This window comes from Hoplias malabaricus, chromosome 10 (assembly GCF_029633855.1).
Source record: "Hoplias malabaricus isolate fHopMal1 chromosome 10, fHopMal1.hap1, whole genome shotgun sequence".
NCBI classification, from domain to species: domain Eukaryota; kingdom Metazoa; phylum Chordata; class Actinopteri; order Characiformes; family Erythrinidae; genus Hoplias; species Hoplias malabaricus.
In genome coordinates, this window is record NC_089809.1 from 22,467,756 (window position 1) to 22,473,755 (window position 6,000).

The window sequence follows — 6,000 nt, forward strand, 5'->3', positions numbered from 1 at the left end:
GAAATCTCTCTACTTAGAGGTTTGACATCTCATTAGTTCTTTCATTAATTTTTCAATATCAACCCTAAAACCAAACCACACTCTGACAACATGAAAAATGTAATGATAGAAGAAACAATAATTAGGTATCATGGCACAACTGAATTGGGAACAACAAAGTGAAACTAAATCGAACCATGCAGGCTGAAGCATTCATACTTGGACTCACTAAATAATGGATTTTAAAAAGTGTCAAACTAATTAGAGAAACATTTATTTTGGCATGTTCTTAATAAGATGTTGCCAACCACCAGGTGGGTTGTTTGGTACTGGCTGCAACAACTGCCAACTGCCGTATGAAAATATTTGTTACTTCCACTCAACTGGTGATGTTGAAGATGTGGCAGTGTGGAGATATAGGCATGTTCACCACAATCTTTAAAAAAATAAATAAATAAATAAAACTTCACAGGTCAAAATCCATAACCCTTTTGGATTTGCAGAGGACTTGTGGCAGTAACTGCCCTGAAAATGCAAACACAAGCACAGAACAGTTTGCAGGCATGCAGGATAAATTTGAGCGTGAGCACTGACAAATTTGAGTTAGCACAGTTGTGTGTTGTTTGTAGGAAATGAAATTCTGAGTGTTCCATAAATAGTGTTCCCTCATCTTTTAAATAAAGCCATAGGGTTACAGCTTTTACAGCCACCAAAACAATGCTTTGCAATTGGCTGGATGCCAGAAACTCACTGTGTATGCTACTCAGACATAACACCATGCTATTATCACCAACATGATTTGGGGAAGCAGGCTCAGGGCTCCCATGTGTGGTGAGTTATCTTACCAAGTTTGCTGCTATATTTTGTAATTGTAATCTAACAAAGTTTCAGCAGCAAAAGCAAAATATACTAACATCCCCTATGAGTGCAGAGTTCAGACAACCTCCTACTGTACTTCAGTCATAGGATTTTATGGAAACAGGTAAAAGGAGAAAAGCTAACTTGCATTTAATCTACTGTTCTAATTTAATAATCAATTTTCAAAACAATCTCAAATAATCAAATAGTTTTGCCCATCCTTCACTAAACCATTGTAAAAATGGATGTTCATAATTTAAATGAGGAAATACAGACCATGTCTAGCCCATGTCAAAATCCCAGCATGTATCCTTACTTCTATTACAATTCTCTCTCACAGAGCAGTGTGCTCCAGTCCTGCACACTGCACTCTGCTCATTAAGTTAATTGATGTTTAACCCCTGGATCAGCTGATGATGGCTCAATTAAGAGCTTGGTAGATGAGAGATTACTGATGGTAAGGAGGATTCTCTTCTTGCAATGGAGCAGCAGCCCTAATCCATCAGAAGCAAAACCAATTCTAACAGAAGCCATTTTGATGTAGAAAGGGCAAAATAGTGTTAAACAGATACACTGAGAATTTGTTCACCAGATGGCACTTAGAGTGCTCACACCTTAACTCACAAACTAAACACACTGTTTTCCGTAGATAACCTGACACTGCAAGAATTGCATGAAGAACAAAGAGGAGATGCTGAAAAGATCCAAAGTGAACTCTTTATTTGAAAAAAGCTGCGTTCAGACTATTCTCAAATCAAACTCATACAACTGTCCTGCAGACTGCACCACAACAAATAGTGACCCCTCCTCCTCCTCTAATGCTGAAAATCATAAAAAGAAACGTAATCAGAGAAAAGAGTATGAAAAACAAGACAAGATTCTGGGGGAAAATAAGATGGAGTTAATGAGCTCTACATACAAGCATCAAACTTGACAAAACCTAAAATTTTCATTTTCCTGAATTGTTGGCCTATACACTTCCAATAATGCAACAGAACCTTCAGACCCTTATTCATTCAAGTTCCATAAAAAAAATAAATGCAGAATGGACTTCACAATATCTGAAACACTGATCCTCTGATGCGGCGGCACGGTGGCGCAGGAGGTGGTGTCGCAGTCACACAGCTCCAGGGGCCTGGAGGTTGTGGGTTCGATTTCCGCTCAGGGTGACTGTCTGTGAGGAGTTTGGTGTATTCTCCCCGTGTCCGCGTGGGTTTCCTCCGGGTGGTCCGGTTTCCTCCCACAGTCCAAAAGTGTCCGTGTGAGTGAATGTGTGTGTGTGTCTGTGTTGCCCTGTGAAGGACTGGCGCCCCCTCCAGGGTGTATTCCCACCTCACGCCCAATGATTCCAGGTAGGCTCTGGACCCACCGCGACCCTGAACTGGATAAGCGGTTACAGATAATGAATGAATGATCCTCTGATTTGTGAACATTTCGCATTGATTGTAAACTGCCTAAACTGCCATATTAACAAGCAGTTGATTGTATGTTGATGGCTTTGTGCCATCATTTTATTAGTTTAATATTCATGTATATTTGTTAATTTCATTCAAAGTAATTTTATGTCAAAATGTCTTCAAATATGTAGTACTAATGCTCAATATTTCATTGTGTCATGTTATGTTAACCAAAGCTATTCAGTCTAATTTGGAATATGGTAAAACGTTATTACACTTCCTTCTTTCAAAGACAGCAGAGCTCCTCCTACATAAACAAATATATAAAGCATCACCAAAGATTCAGAGATAACTATCACAAAAAAAAAAAAAAAATGTTCCCATGTTGACTAGCCATTTTTGCCTAATTTTGTCTGTGGGTTTTAACAATGGACAAAGCATGGCCAAATCAAAGTTGTGGCAACAGTATCTGTAACTAAAATAAATAAATAAATAAGTGCATGTAAAGAGAAAAGAGGAGAATAAATGTCTGGACCAGTATGTTGTGGCAAACTACTATGTTGTTTTTTTTGTGTGTTTTGTTCGGACTAATTACGTTTTTATTTAACGAGTCAGAGTTAAACAAAAAGTAATTTAAACAAGGTTAATTTTTTAAATTAACACCAGCTGTTTGCCAGGTTTTGTCAGCAATGAATCACTGATATTTTAGTAAATTGTGCACCCTTGTGTGATGTTTTCCTGCCTAGGCTACATGCCAATATTAATAGCTTTTAAGGTCTGTGTCGAGCAGACTAATGCTGGCAAAAACAAAGTACACATTTCATGGTGTTCCTGTAAATCCCAGCAAAATCAAACTCTCAGACATATTATTAACAAGCACATCTTATCCTCAACAGGGTCAGGCATTGTTCCTGCTGAATGTGTTGGACACCAAAAACAGTAGAGTCCTGCATCCATGTGTGATCTCTATCTCACTTCAGCAACCCAGGTGGGTGCCAGTAACTGGATAGAGGCTCTAGGGACAAAGCTTCCACAATGTGACACCCTGCTGCGAATCACTACCGACTCACTACCTGACTGCATGACTGAGGGGCTTGTCTCATAATGAACATGCTCTGAAGGAGAGACCAGAAATATTGAGGCCATGTCATGCCATTGATGGAACTTGACAAACAAATAAATACATAAACAGGCAAAAATGTGGAACACACTATGGAGAACAGGTAAGAATTATAAGAGAAAGGGTCCATACAAAACACTTAGCTTGGTTAAAATATGTTCTTTCTTATAAATCGTATATATCTGTGAATATATGAACTATAAGTTGGTAATATAATCTGTTAAAGGGGAAAAAATGTCAACAGCATGTGTCCACTCAGGCCACAGTCTCAATTTTAGGTGGCTAAAATGTAAAATGTTGTGGCCACTGGCTCAAGCTGACCCCTGAATGAAACAATTACACACAGTGTATAAAAATTCATTAGAACTTGTAATGAGAAAATATGCATTTGGGGTGGCTCTGACGTTTTTAAACAAGGTCTCCAAAATCTGACACCAGGAAAAAAGACATACCGTTGCATAACACTGATAAGTGTTGGTGTGACAGCGCTGAACCGGCAACACTAACTTTCGTCAGAGGTTTGTTAAAAGCTATGCTACCTTTTGCCTCAACCATGCTTAACATCCCTGTAGTTTCTGTTGGACACACTGGTGTGAAACTGACAGGAGCTCTTTAAAAATGCAGCTAGTTAAAAAGCTTCATATGCCACATTCTCCTTGTATTTAATTTTCTCCTGTGAGGACCATGTATGTGTGCTTTAATGTGTATTTTTCAGGATTTCCCTTTTTCCATTTACAATTACCCAGCACCTATAAGACTGATGTATGTGACCTCTGTTCTGACTCCTTGTCTTGTGCCTCGTTCAGAAACCAGTCCAGGCTGAAAACACTCCTTATAACTTCAAGGCATATGGGTGGAGCGAAACTGCTGTAGGGTGAATAGGTGGATATGTAAATTTGGGTTTTCCTCCAAAAAAAAAATCAGCTGAAATATAGGAATGTTTGATAGCCCAGGTTACATATAAAGAGATTTATTCCTAAATAAAATAATAAAAATGAAGAAAAAAATATTACAGACTACGTTTGGGATATATGTCATTACATATTCTATATTACTGAAGGTGCACTTTAAAGATTAATTCAAGATTCAGTGATGCTTTTGGTGTAATATAATCAGTAGCAACTATATTAAAGAACAAAATAATGGGTATTCTGTAATATATCAACAGACATACAATACGAAAAACTGTTTCTCTAACTGCACCTACATATACATCATTTTGGAGTCAAGCTGTTCATCTGTTGGGGCATATGGACTGAGGCTGATATTGGCGTTTTAAAACTAAAAATATTCATATTTTACAAAATCATTTATTTGAAAACTAGAGAGGGTTTTCCATTATATGGACCCTTTAAAATAAAAAGTGTTCGTGTCTCTCGAAGACCTCAAACGAACCTAAAAACCAAGTGCACTACAGAAACGAATGGACAGTGGGGAGAGGATAACATTTTGGGGGGAAACTGGCGCTAAGTCATATTGACAGCTCTGTAACTCACAGCAGAGAACAGCTCTGACATTGGACCGCCTGCCTGTCTGCCGCTGCGCACAAAAAACACAACACAAACCTGCGCCTCGGCTACAAACTGTCACATTAAAGACCGAACGCCCCGTTGTTTACAGTTATTCGTCGGCTACAGTCGTGTCTGCGTAGAAAGTATCCGTGGCCGCAGCGTTTGAACACTCGCTAAGAAACATTAATATTACCCTTGACAGCAGACAACATGAAAGAAACCCGCTGCGATGCCGACCCACAGCCGTTAGCTAGCCGAGCTAGTCCTCCATTTTGAGCTGATATCCCTCCACACACAAATGCAGAAACAGTTCTCAGTTAAAAGACAAACCAGGGAAGATTCCTGATCAAAAAAAAAATAAGACGTAAAATAGCCGGCGACGAGCACATATTTTTCTGAGAAGAGAAGCTAATCTGACCGTACAACAGGCTAGCTCTCACTCTGTTTATCAAGACGATGAAGTCGGCTTCAGCGTTATATTCGAATTTACTGTTCCACCTTAAACGCTGCAGCAATAACAGTCCAGAGTCCGTCGTTTAAGGTGGAACGGAAAATTCGAATAAGAAACCAATTCTCTGCCTACCTCGTCTGTTTATCTGGAGTCACTTACCCGGAGTGGCTACTGTATCCACATCTGTAAGATAATGACGAGCTTTTCTACGACCTGGATACCCTCGTAAGAGAAAATACGAAAGTCAAAGTCGTAGTTAAAATTAGTACAACCGACGTTAATAAACACTGTTCCTTTGATGATCCAGATAATTCTTGTTTAGCTAGCTTTGCTCAGCCAAATGATACAGTGTACAAGCTGTCCTATCTACCATGATTGGCGTTGGTCTGTGATTGATTTGTCGAGGGCCAATAGGAGGCGGGCTTTAATCGTTCTCAGCCAATCAGGACCTGAGGACCGGGACCGCTTACTCGCAAAGGCAAAGTCGGCAGGCGAGAGTTTAAGGTGAAATAGGAAGGACTTGAGAGATCATGCTAATAGCTTCTACCTGTATTCATCCGCCTGGGCTCAATCTCAATCGGCTCCATTATCCCTAAAGAGGGCACTGTGTAGAGCATGAAATGATGATTTTAACATGCAAACAGTGCATTAAATGCCCAAGAGATTATTGAAGGGAGAACCATA

At 39.4% G+C, this 6,000-nt stretch overlaps 1 protein-coding gene across 3 annotated transcripts in view; it reads right to left on the reverse strand.

Moving 5' to 3' along the window:
- Window positions 1-5,619, reverse strand: part of mef2d (myocyte enhancer factor 2d) — a 61,509-nt gene extending 55,890 nt beyond the window's left edge. For all 3 annotated transcript variants that reach the window (XM_066682674.1, XM_066682673.1, XM_066682672.1), the window contains exon 1: window positions 5,476-5,619. The gene's annotated coding sequence lies outside the window, so the exon portion shown is untranslated. The remainder of the gene's footprint in view (window positions 1-5,475) is intronic.
- Between the last annotated feature and the right edge of the window lie 381 nt (window positions 5,620-6,000).